Raw genomic sequence first — 25859 nt, 5'->3', positions numbered from 1 at the left:
ACTTTTTTCTTTGTCTTTAGTTTTTAGGAGTCTAATTATGGTGTTTATGACATAGTTCTTTTTGGGTTTCTCCTAATTAAGGTGTTTTTTCAGCTTATGTCTCTTGCCAAACATGGGAAGTTTTGAACTTTTTATTTTTTTGTATTTTTCTGAAGTTGGAAATGGGGAGGCAGTCAGACAAGACTCCCGCATGTGCTCGAATGGGATCCACCTGGCATGCCCACCAGGGGGCGATGCTCCACCCATCTGGGGCATCACTCTGTTGCAACCAGAGCCATTCTAGCGCCTGAGGCAGAGGCCATAGAGCCATCCTCAGCGCCCGGGCCAACTTTGCTCCAATGGAGCCTTGGCTGCGGGAGGGGAAGAGAGAGACAAAGAGGAAGGAGAGGGAGAGGGGTGGAGAAGCAGATGGGCACTTCTCCTGTGTGCCCTGGCTGGGAATCGAACCCAGGACTCCTGCACGCCAGGCCGACCTTCTACCACTAAGCCAACCAGCCAGGGCCAACTTTTATTTCTTACCATGCTCTTCTAGCTCTGCCCTCTTTCTCCTCCCCCTTAAGGACTTACCTGATACAAATGTGAAGTCCCTGGGGCTCTCTGTGATTCAAATAGGAGAGTTCCGTTCTATTTCCCAGTTCATTGATTCTTTCTTCTGTCCCCTTCATGTGTTATTTAGCCCACTACTTGGGTTTTTATTTTGGTTGTTCCGTTTTTCAGTTCTAAAATTTTTGTTTGATTCATTTTATATATTTTACTACTTTGATGAATCTTTCTATTTTTCCCATTTGTTTGAAGTGTATAATTGCTCATCGAAGCATTTTTGTCATGGCTGCTTTAAGCCTTTTCCGGATCATTAGAACATGTGTGCATTCTTGGTGTTTGCATTTACTGATCGTTATTTTTCATGCGGTTTGATATCTTACTGGTTTTTGACATGATGCATGATATATTTTTTATTGAAGCCTGAATATTTGTGTATTATGTTATCCAATTCTGGGTCTTACGCAAACCTTTGGTTTTAATTAATTCCTCTGACATGTCTCTGGCAGGGGAGGTGGGGACACTGCCTAAATACTGCCAGGTGAAAATGCCTCTTCAGGTACCCTCCTGGGCCTGCTCATTACTGCTGGGAGGAGTGGGTGGGCTGGCTCCTGGGTGATCTCCATTGATACCCTGTAAGAGTCTTTATCATGTGATGAGGATGCAGGTCCCAGCTTCCTGACTGGCCTTCTCTGATCTCTTCCATAGTACATGGGAGCGCCTCGCTGCAGCCCTGCAAAGGTGAAGGTCTGTGGCCCTCACCTGGCCTTGCTAGCGGAGTGAGGCATTCTTTCTTTCTGTCATACTAGGCTGGAATACACTGGTTATTTAAAAATTTGTGTTGCCTGGCAGTAGTCTTTTGTTGGAATTTTTCTTTTTTGTCCAGTCCATTGGCATTTCTGGGTTACCAACTTCTTTAGCTCCGAGTTTGGGATCTATGGGGCAAGGAGGGAACTCAGCACTCTGTCTTTCCTTCCTTGGGTCCCGAGAGCCTTGGTTTGTCTGCCTTTTTTATTCCATTTCTCAGAGGATTCTTGTTTCTTTGTTTGTTTTCATGATGTCTAGAGTTTTTAGTTGTTTTTAGCATAGAAAATAGAGAAAATTACATCTATTTCATCTTCCCAGAAATGGAAACAGCAGTTTCTTGTAAAGTTAAACATACATTTTCATATAATCCAGCAATTGTTTTTTTGGACACTTGACCAAGAGAAGTGAAGGCTTATGTTCACACAAAAACTTGTCATGGAAGTTTAAAGCAGCTTTAGTTGTAATAGCCCCAAAGACTGAAAGTAAACCAATGTCCTTCACTGAATAAATGGATAAACAATACTATATCCACACAATGAAATACTACTCAGTAACTAAGACGGACAGACTTTTGATATATTTTACTACTTGGATGGATCTCAATAGCATTATACTGAGAAAAAAAAGCCAATTTTAAATAGTTTCATACGGTATGATTCTGTTTATATAACATTCTCAAAGCTACAAAATTATAGTGAATGAGATTTCACTAGTTGCCAGGGGTTAGTTAGAGTTGGGAGAAGGGAGGTTTAATACAATACAGTTTTTCTGTGATGATGGAACAATTCTGTATCTGGATTGTGGTGATATTTACTCAGATTTATACTTGTGAGGAATTTCATGGAGCTACACACAGAAACACACACACACACACACACACACACGCATGAGAATGAGTGCATATTAAAACTGGGTAACCATACGTAAGATCTGCACCTGAGTGAATAATATCATACCAATGTGAGTTTCCTTGTTTTGACAATGTGCTGTGGTTATATGTATTAGGGTTATGTTCATTGGGGGAAGCTAGGTGAAGGGCAAACAGGGGTTCTATGTATTTTTGCAATTTCTTGTGAATCTTAAACTATTTCAAAATCAGAAGTTATAAGAAAATAATGGCTTATACCAATGGTAAAAATCATAATTCTGTAAAGGTTTTTTAAAAATTGAAATGTTAGCCTGTACCAAAAGTTCAAATGTTTTCTATAGCCTACTGATTATTCTTCATTTTTCCTCTTCCCACTCTGAATCTCTGTGCTCATCTCTGCCTTACCCTGGACCCCAAGAAACTTACAGTTATCGACTGTATCACCCAGGCATCTCATCTTCCACAATCCTAGCTTTTATCAGTCTCTGTTAATTCCTTTCTCTCCTTTTCCTAAGAGTTAGTGGTAGAGACAGCTCTTTCTGATGGTTAGTACCTTAGTTGGTTTCCTTAATTAACCCTGTCTGCATCTCTGGACATAGCCCTTTTATTACTACATTTTAGTTAAAACCACTGAATGTGCTACCAGTTCCTGTTAGTACCCTGATACATTTCACACACACACACAAAAAAAAACCCTGAAAACAAACAAAAAAGATAAATTAATGGAATTACAAATGATTTGTAACTCATATGATGAAGTTTTACTCTCCCTAACATACAAAGAGTTTATACAAAAAGATCAGAAGAAAGTTAACAGCCAAAAGAAAAATGGGCAAAGGGTATGAACAAGCATGTTGAGAAGCGACATTCCAAATGGCCAATAGACATGTGAAAATATGTTCCTACATCACTATTTAGAGAAATACAAATTAAAAGAATAATGAAATAATTTTTTTACCCATAAGCTAAGGAGAGATTCCCCTTTAGTACTAAAGAATTCTCTCTGCTGCTGAGAGTTTGGGTGGCTACCAACTCTCAATTGATTTCTTCTCCCAGGATATTTCTCAGTCAGAGACATCTGTCTTGACCAAAGATTATGCCCTCTCCTTGAAGATGGCCTGCAAACAATGACTCATGGTATGGCAGGCCTCCAGGCTTAACAACTGTAAAGGGCTATTTTCCAGGGAACCCAACCCACAGCACAGCATGTGTGAGCGTGTAGGGGCATAGGAACTCTTGTGGTGTGAATATTTACAATCTCTATGGAAAACAATCTCACATAATTAGTTAAAAGAATAAACATGTATCTTTAGACTTAGCAATTTTAATTTTTAATGTTAAAACAAAAAAACATTAGTACACAAAGATACATATGTATATATGCACCATGTACACTGCAGTATATTTATTGGTTTAAATAAAGGTAGCCTAAGTATCTGTCAATAGAAAAATGCCCTACCAATAGAGGAATGATAGCTACATCTATGCCCTGAGATATTATGATGGTACTAAAAAAAATGAAGTAGATATGTGCAGTGGCATGCTGAAGATACCTAAATATCAATGATATAACATAGTATAATAATAAAAGAAGAAAAACAAGTTATAGATGTGTTTGGGGCCGTATATGGGCATGTGCCCTGCTAAAGCTCATTGAAGATCAACAAATATCAGTGACTTTTCTAAAACATGTTTTATTGGGGCTTCTCTCCAACCAGAACATGCTTGTAGGCCATGCTTGTTATTAATGGTGATGACCACTTTGATTGGCTGGGTGTTATTCTGACTACTCAGTGCCTGTGCTGTCCTGGTTAATTATTTTGATTTCATTCCTGCCTATAAAACATTGTCAGCTGACTGCAAATTTTTGAAAGCCTCTTTATATAGTTGGCAACAGAAAAAACAAAGTAAAGATCCAATAAATCACATTTGTATTCAGATTGCACCAGACATTTGGATGGAAAAGGAAATAATTCAATTGAGATATCATATTCTATTACAAATACAAATAGAGTTATAATTAAAACTCCTAATTGTATCTGGTAAGCTCCCTATAGTAGATACTCCCTCTGCATTATGAATAGCATATAGAAGGAGAGAAAGATCATACATTTTATAACTGGATAGTGACAAAGCATTATTTCTTATTATTCCTACTAAGGGCTTCTGGAGTATTGGAGGATGTATTTAGCCATACCAACTGTTTTTTAGGGTTTTTTTTATTATTGATTTTAATTTATTGTGTTTACATAGATTCTAGTGTTGCCCCGAATGCATCCCCCCTCCCCCATATTCCCCTCAACATCTCCCTTGCTAGCCATGCCAACTTCTGAAGTTTAGGGAACAGTGTTGTAAAGCATAACATATACATTAGATATGCATTGGGAAGAGAGAGAGAGGTAACATTTTACTAAGGACTTTGAGTTAATTGGTAGGGTAATAGCTTATTTTTGTGTTACCTTGGTATGATTTATGTTACCTTTCTATTGGAGAAAATAGAATAGTAGAATGGAAGAGTATTTTGATTCATTTCACAAATAAATAGATGATTACTTATATACAGGGTGGGGAAAAGTAGATGTACAGTTGTGAGAACAGGGAACACAGAGTTTATTCTTGTATTAATATTTATTAGTTATTGTATTATTTTCCATACAAACCACTGGAAACCTACTTTTGCCCGCCCTGTGTATTGAGGTTGGAGTTTGCTCATTTGTGCTTGATATGATCTGACACTGCAGAGGGCAGAGGATCTCATTATTACCCAGGTCTTTACATGAAAGGGTCCCCAGGGCCTGACATGGCAGTTTGTCACCTTTGTTGCTTTTATCTGGATGGATTTAGACAAAAGTTTGCATCATTTAGTGTTCAGTTCCTTTGACAGTACCTTTTACCATCTTTCTTATTGTTCCATTTGTGGGTCATTGCAAAGCATTCATGAAGACTTTGTGGTTTGGGGAGCAAGTGAGGCTGTTGTCTAATTTGTTGTAATTGCTTAACTTACCCAAATAGTTTAATTTACCTCTGAATATGTTCAGCAGCTTAGAAGAAAAGTGTTTGTTCAAACATGAAATCTTTATAATTAGAAAAAAAATTATATGGGTTTGTGTTATATAAACCATGGTAAACTTTCTCCCTGCCTAATTTAATTAAAGTTTAAATAATAACCTTTTTGTGGGGGGTGGGAAATAGGAGAGGAAAGATTGTGTATGGAAAATGTAGAAGTAACTTTTTTGAGAAGTAACATACATTTTTCTTTGTGAAAGACTTTTTCCCCTTAAATCTCTTTCTAAATACCAGTTCGACTTCTGCCTGAGGGAGTGGATTAGTATCTTCCTTCAGTCTGGAATTAACCCCCTCCCTGCAGACTGCTGAGGCTCCAGTCTGCTTCAGGTTACCGAACCGTGGGGGAGTGCACAGAATGTTCTTCTCCTTGCAGCCCAATTTATCTCTGACCTGCCAAGCACTGATATTCTGGCAGCATGTTAATCTGAAATTCTGTTTTGTTTTAAAAGGAAGGAAGGAAGAAAGGAAGGAAGGAAGGAAGGAAGGAAGGAAGGAAGGAAGGAAGGAAGGAAGGAAGGAAGGAAGGAAGAAAGGGAGGGAGGGAGGGAGGAAGGAAGGAAGGAAGGAAGGAAGGAAGGAAGGAAGGAAGGAAGGAAGGAAGGAAGGAAAAAAGAAAAAAAGAAAAAGAATTCTCAGTTAGGCATGGTTTTCTTCAAACCAGCAATCTTTCTTGTCTTTTCTCTACCTCCGGGTCTGTGAGGTGTCTCATTAATGACTGGTATTCCTGACACAATGCTTTTTAAGAGTTAGGTTTCTGGCTAAATCTGCTACATTTTTAGTGACAAAATAGCATGCAGGGGAAATGCAAAATAATGCCAGAATCTTGAATAATGTTGTTAGCTCATCTTCCATTAGTTAATTACATTTCTTCTCTTAAAAAACAAACAAAAAAAACTATTAAAACTTCAATTTCACATTATGTTGCTTTCACAAATACATTGGTTAATAGTATAAATATTAAGACATTACTGAAAGTGAGTTTTTGTTAGCTGGAGACTACCACCAGGAAGAACAGTATAAAAAACAGAATTTGTATACCTCCATGACTATACAATATTCTCCCAGCCCAGTTTAATGAAACTTCATACTTTCTTTTGGAATTTATCTACCCAGCTTTGTTAAGCAATCAACCAAGATTTAAGTTCCCCATCTGTTGGGCAGATAAAATATATTATGCTCACTTTGTTAAAGATGGCGCTGCCCACATGGAGGCTGTTGCCCAGGTGATATTAATGTGTGTTGGGGGCTGGCTGTGGGCAGGCAGAATCTTTGTAGCCTGGGGCTTGGTTTTGGGATTAAGCCTTTCCCCACCCTTTTTGATGTGGGGTGGTACAATCCCATCATGCCCCAGATAAGTGACTTTGTATTAGAGACTTCCCTATTTTGTATATTGGATTAAAGGTTTGGATTTCTATACTATAAAATAGGGGCAGAATGGGAGCTTGCTCTCTTGGTTCCTGAGATTAGCATTAGAGAGCAGAGAGCACAGAAAGGCCACGTGGAGGAAGCCAGAAGAAGCAGCCAAGATGGCGGAGTGCCGAGGGAGAATTCAGTTAGTGCAGAGTTTGTGCAGGGAGAAGGAAGGAGATGGGGAACAGAGGTGAATAAGTCTGGTGAGCTAGAAACCTTTGATTCTAGGAAACTCGGATAAGTCAGTAGCTTTGTAAGCACTGAATGTGAGTGGGTTTTGGAGCCCAGTGTGTGTTTTTACTTGGCTGCCGGGTGCAAGCTAGAATTAAATATAATGGCCCATCAGTTATTGGCTCCGTTGTTTCTTTACCAACTGTCCAAATCCAATGCGAACCTGCATGGGCCAGGCAGCTGTGATGGTAGCCCTGCCTACTGGCTTTACACCATCTTTTCTTTCTCTTTTAATATTTAAGGAGTCTGAAATTAACTAAAAATGGTTGTTTCTCCTCTATATAAGGTAAAACTAAAATGGAGTTAGACAAATTTATTTTAGGGTGAGCTTTTTTTTTTTTGTATTTTTCTGAAGCTGGAAACGGAGAGAGACAGTCAGACAGACTCCCGCATGCGCCCGACCGGGATCCACCCAGCACGCCCACCAGGGGCGACGCTCTGCCGAGACCAGAGCCACTCTAGCACCTGGGGCAGAGGCCAAGGAGCCATCCCCAGCGCCCAGGCCATCCCTGCTCCAATGGAGCCTTGGCTGCGGGAGGGGAAGAGAGAGACAGAGAGGAAGGAGGGGGTGGGGGTGGAGAAGCAAATGGGCGCTTCTCCTATGTGCCCTGGCCGGGAATCGAACCCGGGTCCCCCGCACGCCAGGCCGACGCTCTACTGCTGAGCCAACCGGCCAGGGCAGGGTGAGCTTTTTCTCTTTTATTTGGCTAAATCTATTCAGTATCTTAAATCTTAGATGCAAAGTTGAATATTGCAGACTGAATGTTACAGACTGCAAAGGGTAAAGCTACAAAGAAATTGGGATCCTAAATACCATTACTAAGGAAAACAATTCAGAAATCACTCATAGAAAATGCAAATAAAAACCACAGTGAATGATCAAAATGGAAAAGATAGGCAACACCAAGCACTAGTACAGTAGAGGATCTTCTCTTCTATTGGGGGAAGTGCCACCATTTTGGAAAACGGGTAATAAACTGAAGCTGAAGTGACACATTCTGATTCAACAATTTCATTTCTAGCTCTACACCTAAGAGCAGTGAGTCCATATATCCTTCAAAGACATGCATAAGAATGTCACAGGAGCACTATCGTTATTAGTCCCCAAGTGAAAATAATCAACAGTAGTTAGATGAATGAACTGTGGTACATTTTTTTAATGTGAGAGGAGGGGAGATAATGCGACAGACTCCCACTTGCTCCCTTGTTAGGATCCACCAGGCAACCCCATCTGTGGCCAATGCTCAGATCAACCAAGCTATCCTAAGAGCCTGGAGCCAACACTCGGACCAATTGAGCCACTGGCTGTGGGAGGGGTAGGAGGAGAAAAGTGGGGTGGGAGGGGAGAGAAGCAAATGGTCACTTCTTTTGTGTGCCCTGACTGGGAATTGAACCTGGGATGTCCATATATTAGGCCAATGCTCTGTCCACTGAGCCAACTGCCCAGGGCCAGTGTATTATTACAGAAGAATGATAGTGAAAAAGATGATCCTACCATAAGTACATACAATGATTTGGATAAATTCTATAAGCTCAGTGTTGAATGAAAGAAACTGGATATTGATAAGTATATCTTATATAAATATAAACAATTTTCTTCAAGTCGTATTATTCAATAAACTTCAAACAAATAGGTAAAAATAATCTCTAAATTATTAAAAATTAGAGTGGTGGGTAGAGATGCAGGGTAGTGACAAGAAAGGGCATAAGGGGCATTGTTGGAATCCTGGTTGTGTTTAGTTTCTTGATCTGGGTGCTGGTTACCAGGGTATGCTCAATTTGTGATTTTTGCCATTCCTGTGTATATATTTACTCCAATTAAAGAAAAGGATTAAAAATTAAAAAGGAAGAAAATGCCAGTTAAAAAAAATGGAGAGTATTTGACAGCCTAAAAGTGTTTGTGTTTCGTTTTGCGTTTTAACCAGAGAAAGAGTTCAAGAAAGAATATATGGTTAATCTATGAAAATGTGAGAGTCAAAGTTTTCAACACTTTCAGTGACCAAGACTGACTATTTGAACAGAATATAAGAAAGTTCTCACAGTGTTTCAAACTTTCATCTTTAGAATCATGGAAGCTTATCAAAAAATATTGACTCTAGGTCCATTAAGGGATTCTAATTTAGTGTTTGATATGGGACCATGTATCTTTATTTTTTTACCTTATTTTATTTTTTAGAGACAGATGGTTTATTTGGTGTCAAGGAGTACAAAAAGAAATTCTCAATTCATTTTCTCTCTTCTCATAACTGGACTCTGATTCAAATATATAGCAAACTACAAGACTTTCCTTGCAGTCCTTGATCTTTTGTAGAAGTGCAAAGATGCCTGAGTTATGTGACTTGCAGTTATTATTTTCTAAACAGACATGCCAGCTGTTGCTTTCCAATGTATCTGCAGTTGCTGTATTTTCCTTCTTGTCTTCGGATTTCATGGCATGAAACAGAAGTACTTCCTTGATGTTACTGGAGTCAGTGAGAAACATGGTGACTCGGTCGATGCTCATGTTCCAGCCAGCTGCAGGGGGTAGCCCATAGTCCAGAGCAGTGAGGAAGTTTTCATCTATGAATACATTCTTCAAAAAGCTGCCGCTGCCTCATGGAGTCATTCAGCTCAGTGTAGGCATTGCTTATTTCCTTCTCTGAGACAAAAAAGCTCAGATGCTCAGTCAGTCTGTCTTTGGAGCAGTGCCATTTTGCCAGAGGGTTCATTATCTGCAAGGGATCACAGATGAATGTAAGATGGATGTGTGTTATTTCCAGGAACTCCCCAACAAGCTTACCAAAGAGCTCGGCTGTGGTCCTTGGATGAGGGCATCCAACAGCTTTTGTCACACAGATATCAAGAATTTTGCGAGTTTCCTCAGTTTCATGGAGGTTGGTTTCTGGCAGCTTCACTTCCAGGGCTTTTTCAAGCTCTTCTACATGCTGATTCTTCAGAAGAGTAGGGTAAAGTCAATCTTGTAGGCTTGGCCTTCTGGCCATCTGGATGGTAGATCACCTTGTAGCCACCTGTAATATGCTCCATGATCTCTGAAATTGTCTTCTCTGTGGTTTCCATGAGATTGTGACAGTCTGCATAGGCCAAGTAGAAATCACAGGGGGTGAATTCAGGATTGGAGTCAAGTCAATTCCTTCACTTCAGAACTGGTGTCCTATTTTATAAACCTGGTCAGTGCCACCAATCACCAGCAACTTATGGTAGAGTTCTGAAGCAATTCTCATAGATAAATTTATGTCCGGCTCATTGCGGTAGGGGATAAAGGGCTTGACACAGCTCGCCCTGGGATGGTGTTTATCATGAAAGCTTCAATCTCTAGGAATCCCAGCTCATCCAAGAGACTTCTTATATATGTGATGATCTTAGAGCAGATGATAAATTTCTGCCTCACAAAGGCATACAGGATCAAATCCAGTTATCTCTGATGACATCGTGTTTCCTTGTCTTTGAGGCCAAAGTGAAGATAAGGTAATTTATGTAAGCAAGGGGGCAGCAATGTGATCTCATAGGGAATGATGCTCAGCTCACCATTCTTGGTGTTCTCAAGATTTCCCTGAATTCCTATTATGTCTCCATGATGCAGTTTGTTATTGATATGAATAAATTCTTCTGATTTATGATTCTTGTAATTGACCATGACTTGCAACTTGACTCCATCTCCTCTGAAGTAATAGAAGATGAGCTTCCCTCCAGAAGCTCTTCTGGCTTAGATCCTGTAATCTTTAAGGTGATGGCACTCAGGTGCCCCCAGGCTGCAGGTGACTGTATTCTTGGATGAAGTGAGTGAGTGAGATGTCTGTATGAAACCTGTGTGGTGACAGGTCCTCCCATTGGCCATTAGTTGATGGACTGTTTGGCTGCAGATCTTGTTGTATTGGTTGGGTCCTTGGCACCCACATCATTGTTGGTAGTATGGTTGGTGGCAGCAGCATTGGCTTATTTGTTTTTGACTGAATTTTACTGTTGGGCCTCCTTCTCTGCTACTTTCTTTTATACATTCAAATAGTGTCTCTTTAGCTCGTTTTTACTTAGTTTCGGCTTGCCGTCGTCCATGTGCAACTCATGCCCCCCCTGCACTATAGCCAACTCATTGGAGGATTTTTATTTTTAAGGCACAACTTGATTATTCTAATGGTTAGTTAATAAGTAGGAAATGGAATATGTGATTCCCTCTTTTTAACTACAGGAAAAAATTATGTAGCTGGAATTATTTCTGTTTCTCTCACCCCTCGCCCCCAGTCCTCTCACTTATCTCCAGGTTCAGTTTGAGCAGTGATTCTCAGACTTTGCTTTCTGTGCTTGTTAAAAATGCAGATTTCTTGGTATGATGCTGAGGATTTTGAATTAAGTCTGAGGAGAGGTATATGCATTTTTCATAAGCACGATAGGAGCAGTTCAGTTGAAGAAACATCTGATTTCAGTGTCCTTTGAGAAACTTGAACCTGCCGAAAAAATACACTGGCTAGTCAGGTATATTTGGCTTAGTTTTCCACTCTGTGGCTGGGCTGGTTATCTAACATTGGTTATTATTAAGTCTGATAAATATTAAGGTCATGGGAGGTGGGAGGTGGGTCTCATTTCCTTCTTAGGGGTGATTTCACAGCATGCATCAATATACTGCTTAGCCAATAAGCATTAGGGAAGTCACAGTATCCAGATGATTGAAGTTATTTTTAGCACTGTTTTATTATAATCATTGATAGAAATTGGCCTGTAAAAACTGAATTTTCTTTTATATTTACATCACTTTTAATAAAACAATGATCTATTTTTCCGTCTCCACAATTATTGAGTATCTAGTCTGTACTTCCTTTCTGAAATATCATTTGGTCCCTGTCATTCCATGGGCTCTAATTGGAGACTTAGGAGCAAAAAATGATTCATGTTACAAATGGTGCAGGGCCTCTCGCGTTTTGATGTTTCACTCATCAGCATTAGAATATAGATAAATGTGTGCCTGCTTACAGCTCTTTGATGAGCTTTCCATTAAAATTAAAATGCAGAGAAATTTTCAGAACTGGTTTTACTTTATTATAATGCAGATTCAACCAATCCTTGCAAATTGTAATCATGGGCTTTCTCCAATTAAGAAGGACCAAATTATTCAATCTCCTAGAAACTTTGCTTGCCTAACATCTTGTCTTTATGCATTAAGCAATTGCTGTTATTCTAGGACAAGGCACTTTATTATCTCAAAAATGCACAAATATAGGGAATGAAAAAGAAGAAAAAGATTATTACTGTTCCAGTCAAATGATCAGTTACATTCAGTTATGAAGTGTTTGCTTAATATGTTTTGTCATTGATAGTATGGGATCCCAGACTATCTGAAATTTCTTTGCCACTTATCTGTAGTTCCTGATAGTAAATGGAAGTGCTTTATAGAAGAATCTAATAATGGGGAAAACTAAATATGTTTATTTACTATATTATTTCCATTTATTAAAATATAGGCCAGTTATATTTGAATTTCTCTGAAAACAAGTAAAAAAAATGTGAGGTTATCTTAGAGATGAATTGGTATTTATTTTAGAAGGCATTTTGGCATCTAATGTAAACATTTACAACTTGGAGTAGTTGGGACTCTAAATTACTACTTGGAAGAGAGTAAATTATTAAACCACTTTGGAAAATTGTTTGACTGTATCTACTAAAGCTAAACATATATCTACGCTATGACTCATAAATGCCACTTTTAGGTGTATTCTCAAGGAAAATGTGTAAAATATTCACCAATAGACTGCACAAGAATCTTTTTAGCAGCACTATCAATATTTGTCTCCAAAAGGAAACTACTCTAATACCAATCAACAATAGAGAAGAGCATGACCAGGCGGTGGCGCAGTGGATAGAGCGTCAGACTGGGATGCCGATGACCCAAGTTCGAGACCCCAAGGTCGCCAGCTTGAGCGCGGGCTCATCTGGTTTGAGCAAAAGCTCACCAGCTTGGACCCAAGGTCACTGGCTCGAGCAAGGGGTTACTTGGTCTGCTGAAGGCCCATGGTCAAGGCACATATGAGAAAGCAATCAATGAACAACTAAGGTGTCACAGCACGCAACGAAAAACTAATGATTGATGCTTCTCATCTCTCTGTTCCTGTCTGTCTGTCCCTGTATATCCCTCTCTCTGACTCTCTCTCTGTCTCTGTAAAACAAAACAAAACAATAGAGAAAATAAATAATGAAGATGAATAATCTTGAACCATACACAATCATATAGAAGAATCTCACAGACAATATTAAAAAATATGAAAAGAAAGAAGTCAGATACCAAAGTGTTTATTCCTTTTATTCATAGAACAAAGTAGGCAAAACTAATTTCTGCTTAGTACTCAGGATAGTGGTTATCCATGGAAGTTGTATAGTAACTGAAGGGGGCATGAGAAGGTTTTTAGGGAAGAAGTAATGGTTTGTGATGCTGCTTAGAAAGGTATGTTTAGTTTATAAAAACTCATTGAGCTGTATATTTATTATTTTTTAAAGTTTTTATTTATTTTTAATTTATTGTGTTTACATGGATTCAAGTGTCCCACTGAATGTAACTCCCTCACCCCCACCCCTGTGTCCCTTTTTATACCCCCTTTGCCCCACTCCCCCTAACTCCCTCCCCCCTTTCCTCTGGTATTTATATATATATATATACACACAGAGACATAGATAACAGGACAGCAAATACCATATATATATATAGTTTCACTAATCCCTTTACTTTATCTGATCCCATCCCTTCATCCCCCTTCCCTCTGACTGCTGTCCCTCTGGTCCTGTGACTTTGCCTCTGCCTCTATTCCATTCCTCTGTTCACTTTGTCCATTAGATTCCACATATATGTGAGATCATATGATATTTGTCTTTCTCTGCCTGGCTTATTTCACTTAGCATAATGATGTCCAGGTCCATCCATGCTGTCACAAAAGGTAAGATTTTCTTCTTTTTCACCACTGTGTAGTATTCCATTGTGTATATGTACTACAGCTTTTAAATACACTCATCCACTGATGGTCACTTGGGCTGTTTCCAGATCTTGGCTATTGTAAACAATGGTGCAATAAACATGGGGGTACATACCTTCTTTTGAATCAGTGACTTGGTATTCTTAGGCTATATTCCTAAAAGTGGGATGGCTGGGTCAAAGGGCAGTTCCATTTTTAATTTTTTGAGAAAACCCCATACAGTTCTCCACAGTGGCTGCACCAGTCTGCATTCCCAAAAGCAGTGCAGGAGGGTTCCCTTTTCTCCACACCCTCACCAGCCAGCACTTATTGTGTGTTGTTTTGTTTATGAGCGCCATTCTGACTGGTGTGAGGTGGTATCTCATTGTTTTAATTTGCATTACTCTGATGATTAGTGATGTTGAACATTTTTTCATATGGCTAATGGCCATTTGTATGTTCTTTTTGGAAAAGTGTCTATAAAGTTCTTTTGCCCATTTTTTAATTGGATGGTTTACCTTCCTGGTGTTGAATTTTAGAAGTTATTTTTAAATTTTGGTTATTAACCCCTTATCAGATGTATTGATGAATATATTCTCCCATTGTGTGGGTTGTCTTTTTATTTTGTTCATGATGTCTTTAGCTGTGCAAAAGCTTTTTGGTTTAATATAGTCCTATTTGTTCATCCTGTCCTTTATTTCACCTGCCCATGGAGATAAATCAGCCAAAATATTGCTACGAGACATATCGGAGAATTTACTGCCTATGTTTTCTTCTAAGATGCTTATGGTTTCATGACTTACATTTAAGTCTTTTATCCATTTTGAGTTTTTTGGGTTTTTTTGTGAATGGAGAATGTTGGTGGTGTAGTTTCATTTTTTGCATGTACCTGTCCAATTTTCCCAGCACCATTTATTAGAGAGGCTGTCTTTACTCCATTGTATGCTCTTACCTACTTTGTCAAATATCAATTGATCATAAAGGGGTGGGTTTATTTCTGGATGCTCTGTTCTGTTCCATTGATCTGTATGCCAGTTCTTAAGCCCGTACCAAGCTGTTTTGAGTACAATGGCACTGTACTATAACTTGATATCAGGAAGTGTGATACTTCCCACTTTATTCTTTTTCAAGATTGCTCAGGCTATTCATGTTCTTTTTTTGTTCCATATAAATGTTTAGAATATTTTGTTCTATATCTTTGAAATATGCCATTGATATTTTAACAGGAGTTGCATTGAATTTATACATTGCTTTGGGTAATATAGACATTTTAATGATGTTTATTCTTCCTATCCATGAACACGGTATATGCTTTCACTTGTTTGTATCTTCCTTGATTTCTTTTATCAATGTTTTATAATTTCCTGAGTACAAGTTCTTTACCTCCTTGGTTAAATTTACTCCTACGTACTTTATTTTCTTTGTTGCAATAGTGAAGGGGATTGGGGGATTGTTTCCTCAATTTCTCTTTCAGACTGTTTATTATTGGTATATAAAAATGTCACTGATTTCTGAAGATTAATTTTATATCCTGCCACCTTGCCAAATTCATTTATCAGGTCTAGTAGTTTTTTGACTGAGACTTTAGGGTTTTCTATGTAAAGTTTCATGTCATCAGCAAATAATGATGATTTTACTTCTTTTTTTCCAATTTGAATGCCTTTTATTTCTTCTTCTTGTCTGATTGCTGTGTCTAGAACTTCCAAAGCTATGTTGAATAAGAGTGGTGAAAGGGGGCACCCCTGCCTTGTTTCTTATGTCAAGGGGATTGCTTTTAATTTTTGCCCTTTGAGTATGATGTTGGCTGTGGAATTGTCATAGATGGCCTTTATCATGTTGAGGTATGTTCCCTGTATTCCCATTTTGCTGAGAGTTTTGATCATAAATGGGTGCTGGATTTTATCCAATGCTTCTTCTACATCTATTGATACTGTCATCTGATTTTTATCCTTCCTTTTGTTTATGTGATGAATCACACTGATTGATTTGCAAATATTGTACCAGGCTTGCCTCCCCAGAATAAATAACACTTGATTATCATGTGTGATTTTTTTCATGTATTGCTAGATCCGATTTGCTAATATTTTGTTTAAAATTTTAGCATCTAAGTTCATCAGGAATATTGGCCTATAGTTTTCTTTTTTTTGTAGTGTCTTTACCTGGTTTTGGAATGAGGATTATGCTTGCCTCATAGAAGGAGCTTGGAAGTCTTCCTTCCTGTTGGATTTTTTGGGGATAGCTTGAAAAGGATAGGAGTTGGTTCTTCTTTGATGATTTGGTAAATTCACCTCTGTTGCCAAATTCCTTCACAAGGAATTTGTCCATTTTACCTTCATTGTCTAATTTTTTGCCGTACAGCTCTGCATAGTATTTTCTTACAATTGTTTGTATTTCTGTTGTGTCAGTTGTTACTTCTCCACTTTCATTTTGAATTTTATTTATTTGAGTGCTCTCTCTTTTTTTCTTGGTGAGTCTGGTTAAAGGTTCATTGATCTTGTTTACCTTTTCAAAGAACGAGCTCTTAGTTTCATTGATCTTCTGTATTGTTTTTTTAGCCTCTATATCATTTATTTTTGCTCTGATCTCTATTATTTTTTTCCTTCTACTTCCTCTGGGCTTTATTTGTTGTTCTTTTTCTAGTTCTTTTAGATGCAGGGTTAAGTTGTTTATTTGAGCTTTTTCTAGCCTTTTATGGTATGCCTATAGTGCTATGAACTTCCCTCTCAGAAATTCTTTTGCAGTGTCCCATAAATTGTGAGTTGTTGTATGTTCATTTTTATTTGTTTTAAGGAAATTTTTAATTTTTTCCTTGATCTCCTTGTTAACCCATTCATTGTTTAATATCATGCTATTTAGCCTCCAAGTGTTTGAATGTGTTTTAGTTTCTCTATTGTAGTTGATTTCTAGTTTAATGTCATTGTGATCAGTGAAGATGCTTGATATGATTTCAATCATCTTAAATTTACTGAACTGGTTTTGTGTCCTTACATGTGGTCTATCCTAGAGAATGTACCATGAGCACTTGAAAAGAATGTATATTCTGCTGCTTTAGGGTGAAAGGTTCTGAAGATATCTATTAAATCCAGTTGATCTAGCATATCATTTAAGGCTCCTGTTTCTTTGTTAATTTTTTATCTGGAGGATCTATTCATTGATATTAGTAGGGTATTAAAATCCCCTACTATTATAATATTGCTGTTGATCTCACCCTTTATTTCCATAAAAATCTGCTTTATAAATTTAGGTGTTCCTATATTAGGAGCATAGATATTTACAATGGTTATATCCTCCTGTTGAATTGCTCCCTTAATCATTATGTAGTGACCTTCTTTATCCCATACTGTAGCCTTTGTTTTAAAGTCGATATTGTCAGATTGCTGCCCCAGTTGTTTTTCATTGCCATTTGCATGAAATACAGTGTGTCCGTAAAGTCATGGTGCACTTTTGACCAGTCACAGGAAAGCAACAAAAGATGATAGAAATGTGAAATCTGCACCAAATAAAAGGAAAACCCTTCCAGTTTCTGTAGGATGATGTGGCAGCATGTGCGCATGCGCAAATGGTGATGTAACACCGTGTATACAGCAGAGCATCCCACGGCCATGCCAGTTGAGATGTGGATGGTACAGAGGAAAGTTCAGTGTGTTCTGTGGCTCACTAAATTCGAATCTGTGACCAAAGCGCAACGTGAATATCGGCGCTTTTATAACGAAGCGCCACCACATAGGAATAACATTACTCGGTGGGATAAGCAGTTGAAGGAAACCGCCCGTTTGGTGGAGAAACCCCGTTCTGGTAGGCCATCAGTCAGTGACGAGTCTGTAGAGGTTATACAGGATAGCTACCTAAGGAGCCCTAAAAAATCTGTGCATGAGCCCACATCGAACTGCACTGAATAGGTATGAAACTGGGAGAGTTTTCCTTTTATTTGGTGCAGATTTCACATTTCTATCGTCTTTTGTTGCTTTCCTGTGACAGGTCAAAAGTGCACCATGACTTTACAAACACACTGTATAATGCCTTTTATTTAAATGCTCACTGAGTGTTAGATGCAGTTGATCATTTCATGGGTAAATTTATCCCTTTAAGCTGGTTGGCTGTAAGGGTCAACCTTAATTATGTGTATTCCATACTTTGCAATGTCCTATTGGTCATATATATTCTCTACAGTGTCTGGTGCCTGGTAGACTCCAGCTTTGGGTGTAGGTAGTTGAATCTGGGGTTGGTGCTGTCAGCCACCCACTACCACTAGTGTTGGCTCTAGTTCTTTTTGGGTTGGCGTCAGCTGTTGTTTGTAACCCGCTGTGGGCTACCTGTCTGCAGCTACTTCACTTTTCACTGTTTGTGTCTGCCTTTTCTGTGTCTGGGTATGGTAGGAAGGGCCAACTTTTGTATAAGGATCAGCTTCCTCCTGCTTAGAGATGACAACAGCTCCATAAAACCTCAAGCTCTGTAAGATTTGTCTCCACTTTTCAGCTGCTCCTCCTCCTCTTGCAGCTGCCTGGTCTTCCCACAGGGTCTTCTGTAGTAAGATATAGTGTGGGCTCAGACCGGCCTTACCCAACCAACCCCTGTACAGGTTGCACACTTGGTGGGTTAGGGCAGCTGAGATTGTGAATGAAAAGTTTGTGGGACCCCCTATTTTAGGAGTCTCTTGGTCAGGAGCTCAGTACAAAGAATGTGGCTCCTACTCCAGAGCTTAATCCCTCAGCCACTGCTGGATACACAGATTTTATTTCTCCCTAACAAGGTGAGTAGCAGGTTCACACTAAGTGTGGCTGACAGTCCCCTCTATAGAAGTTCTCTCAGCTGTTGAGACCCCAGTCTCCGGGAGGAAGACTGAGAGAGTCCTCTCCTGGGGCTGACTGTGCCCATCCCAAAGGTGGCTAAGCCCCTCAACCAGATCCAACAATAGACTCACAGGAACCCACACTTTAAATGTCCATGCTCCAAGCCTCTCTCCCTTCCCCCTGTGGAATCCAGCCTAGCAGGACAGAATATCCAGTGCCTAGGCCATCTGACTGTGAAGCTCCACCTTATCTAATGCATATGAGCCGCTGCACCAGTACTGATCACAGAGAGTGGAACTCACCTCAGCTGGGCCCAGTGTGAGGAGCTTTTCCTTAGGATACCACTCTGGCAGGGGTTGTTAGGTTCTAAACCAATGCTTTCCACAGCTAGCCCCTGGATGTGCCAGCCCTTGGGCCTCCCAAACAGGAACCCAGTACAGACCAGTGGGAGACACTGCCTGTGACTGGCCCTCAGCAACCTTCTTGGAGCTACAAGCAATTCAGAGTTTGTGGCTGCCTTTGCTGGGCCCAAGTGTACATGGAAATGCCAGCGGCATAACTATGGCTGCCTTATACCCATTTGGCCTGAGGGAAAGTCCACTCAAAAGGCCAAAGTTTCCCTGAATCTCACCTCCTGCAGCCTGTCTGCTGGCTGCTTGTTGGGCTCAGCCACTGAAAAAACCTCTGCAGGCATCCCCAAACTATGGCCCATGGGCTGCATGCAGCTCCCTGAGACCATTTATCCGGCCCCCTGCCGCACTTCTGGAAGGGGCACCTCTTTCATTGGTGGTCAGTGAGAAAAGCACTGTATGTGGCGGCCCTCCAATGGTCTGAGGGACAGTGAACTGGCCCCCTGTGTAAAAAGTTTGGGGACCCCTGGTAGAGCCTGCGGCAATTCAGCAATTAGGAAGGTTGGTGGGTGTGGCTCTGCCCCTTGGCCCCAGGTGTCAGTATGTACAGATTCTTTTTATAGATCTGGGGTGTGGCCCCAGGAGTCTGGTGGGTGTGGCCTCTGAGACCCAGAGGTGTGGTCTTCTCCCTCTCAGGACAGTTTCAGTTGAGTCTCTTGTGAGGTGGAAGCACCAGTCATAGACTCAGGAGAGTGTGGGGGTGAGCTCCAGTCTCAACATCAGAAAACTGAGTCACTGACATGTCCCCTGCTTCCTGGCCTCTTAGAACGACCCGTGGCCATCCCTGGGGTAGGAGCTACCCTGAGGGTGGAGCAGCTGCTTTTCACCAGGCTGATGCCACACAAAGGGGATGCTCTGTCCAAGAAAGATGGTGACTGCAGTACTGGAGAATGATTCCGCACAGGGGTTCTGTGGCCATCCCCCACAGTGTCTCTCCATGGGACTCCAATTTTACACTCTCCTCCTGCAACTCCAGTCCTCTCAGCTCTCCCCAGCCAGAGCCTTGGGTAAGTGGCTGTGAACAAGGTTTTCTGTGCAGGCTATTTAAAACAGAATCTGCATCTCTGAGGTGTGTCTCTTTCTTGCAGACAGAAACCCAGATCTTTTCACAGCTAAATACTGTCTGGGTGCCTCTTCTAGGCTCTGGGGCTCTAGCTGGGGCTCCGGACCTGAGACTGAGGACCCATACTTCTCAGGGCAACCCACCCCACCGTGAGAGTCACTCCAGGCCGCCGCTCGTTCCTGGGAGCAGGGAAGCCCATTCTGCTTCTCCACCCTTCCTGCCAGTCTCAGTGTGGCTTCTTCGGTGATTCTTGGTCCAAAGTTGGTTTTTCAAGATGATTGTTCTTAAATTAAGTTGTAATCCAATTTGGTCCTGGGAGGTGGTAGTTGGAACGTCTGCCTACTCCATTGCCATCTTTCTTCCCCGAGCTGTATATTTATGATAAATGCCCTTTTATATATTTATTATTCTCCAATAAAAAATTCAAAGATATTTGTAAGCCTAAGTTTGAAGTGAATTGAAATCAGTTTTCAGTTTTTATCAGGTATATTTACACACAGCTAGTTTAGAACATTTTGGTCTTAGATAGAAGGTGAGATTAATATAATTCTAAAAAGTATTCTTTGGCATTGTGAAATAGCCTTTTTTTTTTGCATAGTGTTTAGTATATGAAAAGAAGGTGGTATAGCCAGGAGGAATAACACCAGGCTTTGATATAATAAAACCAGATTTCCATTCTGGCTCTGTCTTTGATAAAGTGAGTTTTGGGCCCATATTATATAACCCCTCTAGGCCTCACTTTTCTTGTATGAAAATGGGTTATAATAACATCTAAGGCTAGATGGATCTATTGTGAGTCCTAGAATTATATATATTTTTTATGTTGTTTGTTTATCAGAATGTGAATCTCATGGGGGAAGATATTTTTGTCTGTCTTATTCATTATAGTATGCCAAGTTCCTCAAAGTATGTCTTCTAACCAATCAGTACTTATTAAATATTTCTTAAGTGAACAAATTACTAAAATGGATACTAAATAAATAGAATACTAAAGGACAATGAAAACAGAAAATCTGTGCACATTCTAGCTGCTACTCTTACTACTGTCACAATATTATTAGAAGTCATGAGACCACCAGAGGATAGCAACATGAAAAAAAAAGAGATAGGAAAAATAGGAAGACTCTGAACCACTATCTAATACCATACACAAACATTAATTCAAAATGGATTAAAGACTTGGAAATAATACCTGAAACTGTAAAACTCAAGAAAACATAGGAGGTAAGTTCCTTAACATTGGTCTTGAGATTGATTTTTTTAAAGTTGACACCAAAAACAAAGGCAAAAGCATGCTAAAATAAACAAGTGGAACTAGCTCAGACTAAATTGCTTTTGTCCAACAAAGGGAACCATCAAAATGAAAAGCGAACCTACAGAATGGGAGAAAAACTTTGTAAACTATGTATCCAATAAAGGGCTAATATCCAAAATATATAAGGAACTCATACACCTCACTAGCAAACAAACAAACACACAAAACTCCAAACAACTCAGTAAAAAGTGGAAAAAGCAAATAAACAGATGTTTCTCTAAAGAAGACATAAAAATAGCCAACAGGTACATGAAAAAGTGCTCAACAATCACTAATCATCCAGGGAATGACAATCAAAATCAAATTGTGATATCACCTTACACCTATAAGAGGGACAAATATATATCCCCCATAGGTGGAATATAAAACTGAGACTCGTGGACACAGATAAAAGTGAGATGGTTATCAGGGGGAGGGGAGAGGAAGAGAAGGGGAGTGAAGTGGGACAAATATACGGTGATAGAAAATGATTTGACTTTGGGTGACGGGCACACAACTCAATCAACAGTTCAAAAGCTATAGAGATGTTCACCTGAAACCTATGTACTCTTACCGATCAATGTCACTCCATTAAATTTAATTTAAAAAAGACAAGTGATAAAAAATACTGGCAAGGATGTGGTGAAAAGGGAACCATCCTTTGGCACTGTTGATGGGAATGCAAGCTGGCACATCAACTATGGAAACAGTATGGGAATTCCTCAATGAATTAAAAATACCTGACCCAGCCATCCCATTTCTGCATATAGATATATCCAAGGGAAACAAAGTCACTATCTTGAAGAGATATCTATACTCCCATGTTATATGGTAGCTTTATTCACAATGGTCAAGGTACAGAAAGAACCGCAGTGTCTATCAACGAATGAATAGAGAGCTTCCAGTGAAGGTGGTGAAATAGGTACATGCAGTACTCGCATCTTTCCACAACCACCTCAGAATTACAGCTGAACTATAGAGTAAGCACTATGCAGAACCACCTGAAATTTAGCTGAACAGAAGTCCTATAACTTAGGATATAAGGAAGCCACGTGAAACTGGTAGGAGGGGTAGAGTCGTGGAATGGGCTGGTCCCACACCTATGTGTTACTGTTGAAAACTGAGGACATCTTAACTGTGAAGGTCCACCCTGAGGAGCAAGGAGTTCCAGCCCTACACTGGGGGCCCAGCCTAAGAATTCAGTGCCAAGAAGAGAAATCCCCATAACTATGGCTGTAAACAGCAGCAGAGATTGTGGCTGATTGAGACAGAGGTCTGCTGGAGTCCCAGACATTTTAAAGGGCCTGTGCACAGACTCACTCAGACTCATTTGCTCTAAACTCTAACACTGGGAAAGTAGTCCCAAAGTGCCAGGAACACATGGGAAGAATCTAAATTGTCCAGTGAGGGCTGGAAGAGCAGCTTTTCTTCAGACAGAAGTGTCAACAGAGGACATTTTTTCTTTGTTGAGCTCTCCCTTTGATGGAGCCAGTAAGCAGGTGCATTAGCTGAATCTCCACCAACTTGACAAAGACATAAAAAAGAACCAGTCATAAATGAAGAATACATTGATTGAAATGAAGACTACATTTCAAGGAATCAACAGTAGTGAATATGAAGCAGAGGGTCTAATAAGCAATTTAGAAGGTAAGGAAACACAAAATATCCAGTCAGAACAGTAAAAAACAAAACAAACAAACAAAAAAGTATCCAAAAAATGAGGATAGTTTAAGGAGAATCTGAGACAACTTGAAGATTATTGACAACATTCACATCATAGGGGTAACAAAAGGAAAAGAGGGAGCCAGGAATGGAAAACCTATTTGAAAAAAATGATAGAAAACTTCTCTAACATGGTAAAAGACATACAAGTTTAGAAAGCAAAGAGTCCCAGCCAAGATGAACCCAAAGAGGCCCACACCAATACACATCATAATTAAAATGCCAAATGCTAAAAGACAAAGAGAGAATCTTAAAATCTGCAAGAGAAAAGGAGTTATTACCTATAAGGGAGCTGCCATAAGACTTTCAGCTAATTTCTCAACAGAAACTATGCAGGTCAGAAAGGATTGACATGCAATATTCAAAGTCATGAAAAACAAGGACCCACAACCAAGATTACTCTACCCAGCAAAACTATAATTTGGAGTTGAAGGACAGAAAGAGCTTCCTAGACAACAAAAAGTTAAAGAAGTTTATTCATACCAAACTAGGATTATATGAAATGTTAAAGGCTTTTTAAAAAGATTTTATTTATTGATTTTAGAGAGAGGAGATAAAGAGAGGAGAGAGAGAGAAGGAGGGAAGGAGCAGGAAGGATTAACTTATAGTAATTGCTTCTCTTATGGGCTTTGACTGGACAAGTCTAGGGTTTTGAAATGGCAAACTTAGCATTCCAGGTCAACACCTTATCCACTGTGCTTGAAGAAGAAGAAGAAGGAGTAGGAAGGGGAGAGGAAGGCGGAGAAGAGACAAAAAATATGAATAATAAAATTACAATAAATACATATCTAGCAACAATTACTTTAAGTAAAAATAGAGTAAATGCTCTGATCAAAGGTATCTAGTGGCTGAACAGATAACAAAACACGACCTTTTTGCATGATGACTACACTCACTTCAGATCAAAGGATATACACAGACTAAAGTAAAGGCATGAAAAGATATATTTCATGAAAGTGGAAGCAAAAATAAATAAATAAACAAAAAGCTGTGGTAGCAATACAACGCTTATACCAGACAAAATAGACTTTAAAATAAAGGCCATAAGAAGAGACAAAAAATGGCTCAGTTAATGTCTGTCTTCCTAAAAGACAGCTGGATTCTCCTGTATTTGCATCTATTTGTTATGTCATACATCACAGCCTTAGGCAGACTCACTGTACACTCTAGAGAAATGAGAAGGAAAAGTCAGATAATGTCCTAGTATTATCATGAAAGTAATTTCTACCTCATGGACTCCGTAAAACAACCTCTGGAAGGCCCAGAGGCTTCTTGACCACATTTGAGAAATGCTGTCAGAAACTTAAATTTATATTTATTATATGTTATATCACATTTGATCAATTGAATTTCAATTGGTATTCATAGAATTTTAATACTTTATCAAATAAGAAAATAATTTATTAATTCTAGTATATGTACATTTTACAAATACATATTTTAGCATGCTAATATTATGAATGGAGGCAAAAATAATAATTCCCTGGAATTTAAGCTTTATTTTTAACAAGGAATATTTTAAATGTAGTATTTAAAAGGAAATGTTCTATATAGGTCAGAGAACTTTATAATGAAGGCATATTATTGCCAAAATGTAGTACAGTAATATTACCTACACCAATACTTATCTCTCTATTGAATGATGCTTATAATTTGTAATTATGTATATAGAACATGTTTGAGTTTCATTTCTATTAAAAGGCCCATATATGTTTCAGGCACCTAAATAAGAAGCTGTCTTCATTATTAATCGAAGAGCATGGATTGTATTCTGTGGAAAAATGAGTTTTTCATGGGCACATGATCAAAAGATAACATGAGTCAGAAAAATATATTAGTATGTTGATTTCCTCATCCAGATTTTACATTCCCACAATGGGTACTTACAAAAGGGAAGAGAGGATGTCATGATTTGATCCTCAAGATGACACAGAGAGGCTTATGCTACTTGAGCAGGGGCTTCAAGAGGTGCAGAATAAGGCCCAGGTTTTGATGTGATTTTATAACCAATAGCAGCAGAGTTACTACTCTTATTGGGTGAGTTAAGACAACAGGAGTGAGATGGCGTGAACCACAAAGCCCTACTGCCACCAGATGGATTTTTTCCCTCTAATTCAAGGAAGCCCTTGTAAGAGGCCCTTAATGTGAGCCTGGTCCCTTGACAGTCTATTTCCATTTTTTTTTTTTCTGCTACTGAATTGATAGTGTAACTGCCATTTTCAATAAGCCTCAGGGCTGCTAATGACAAAGTTGCTTTTGGGAGCCAGTTGATTAATTTAGACAATGCAAAACAAGGAGGCCCCAAGTCAAGAACACTCCACAGGGCATTGTCTTATTTGGATGTAATATAAAGGCCCAGATCTAACCTGACTGACACTTTGCAGTGACATCGGGACTTTCTGTTTGCAAACACTGGTACATAAGAGCTCTCAGGGTCAAGAGAGCAGCAGGCCACTCCATTTCTCGAAAACTTTGTGTAGATTATAAAAATGAAGAAATTAAAAACTGAATTATAGTTTAAGGACTTAAATTGGACTAATTATCACTTTTAACACAAAAATGTTGCAATATAACTGGAGTATTCTAAAAGCCATTGCAGGATTAAATAGAACATTTCTTTAAGTAAAGTTTGTTACTTAAACTTTGTAAATATATACAGTGAGAGTCATGAGTTTAAATTCTATGGTGTATGTAAACATCATGTTATTTTTTTAAAAATTTTGTTTATT

The 25859-nt window shown here is 39.2% G+C and overlaps 1 protein-coding gene and 1 pseudogene across 4 annotated transcripts in view; one reads left to right on the top strand and one right to left on the bottom strand.

The window, feature by feature from the left end:
* MACROD2 (mono-ADP ribosylhydrolase 2) overlaps window positions 1-25859 on the top strand; it is a 2059933-nt gene that overhangs the window by 563820 nt on the left and 1470254 nt on the right. The gene's annotated exons all lie outside the window — the stretch shown is intronic.
* On the bottom strand, window positions 9120-10556 carry LOC136405657 (lysine--tRNA ligase pseudogene; annotated as a pseudogene).

The sequence above is a fragment of the Saccopteryx leptura genome, chromosome 5, assembly GCF_036850995.1.
Source record: "Saccopteryx leptura isolate mSacLep1 chromosome 5, mSacLep1_pri_phased_curated, whole genome shotgun sequence".
NCBI classification, from domain to species: Eukaryota; Metazoa; Chordata; class Mammalia; order Chiroptera; family Emballonuridae; genus Saccopteryx; species Saccopteryx leptura.
This window is presented reverse-complemented; position numbering and strand designations above follow the sequence as displayed.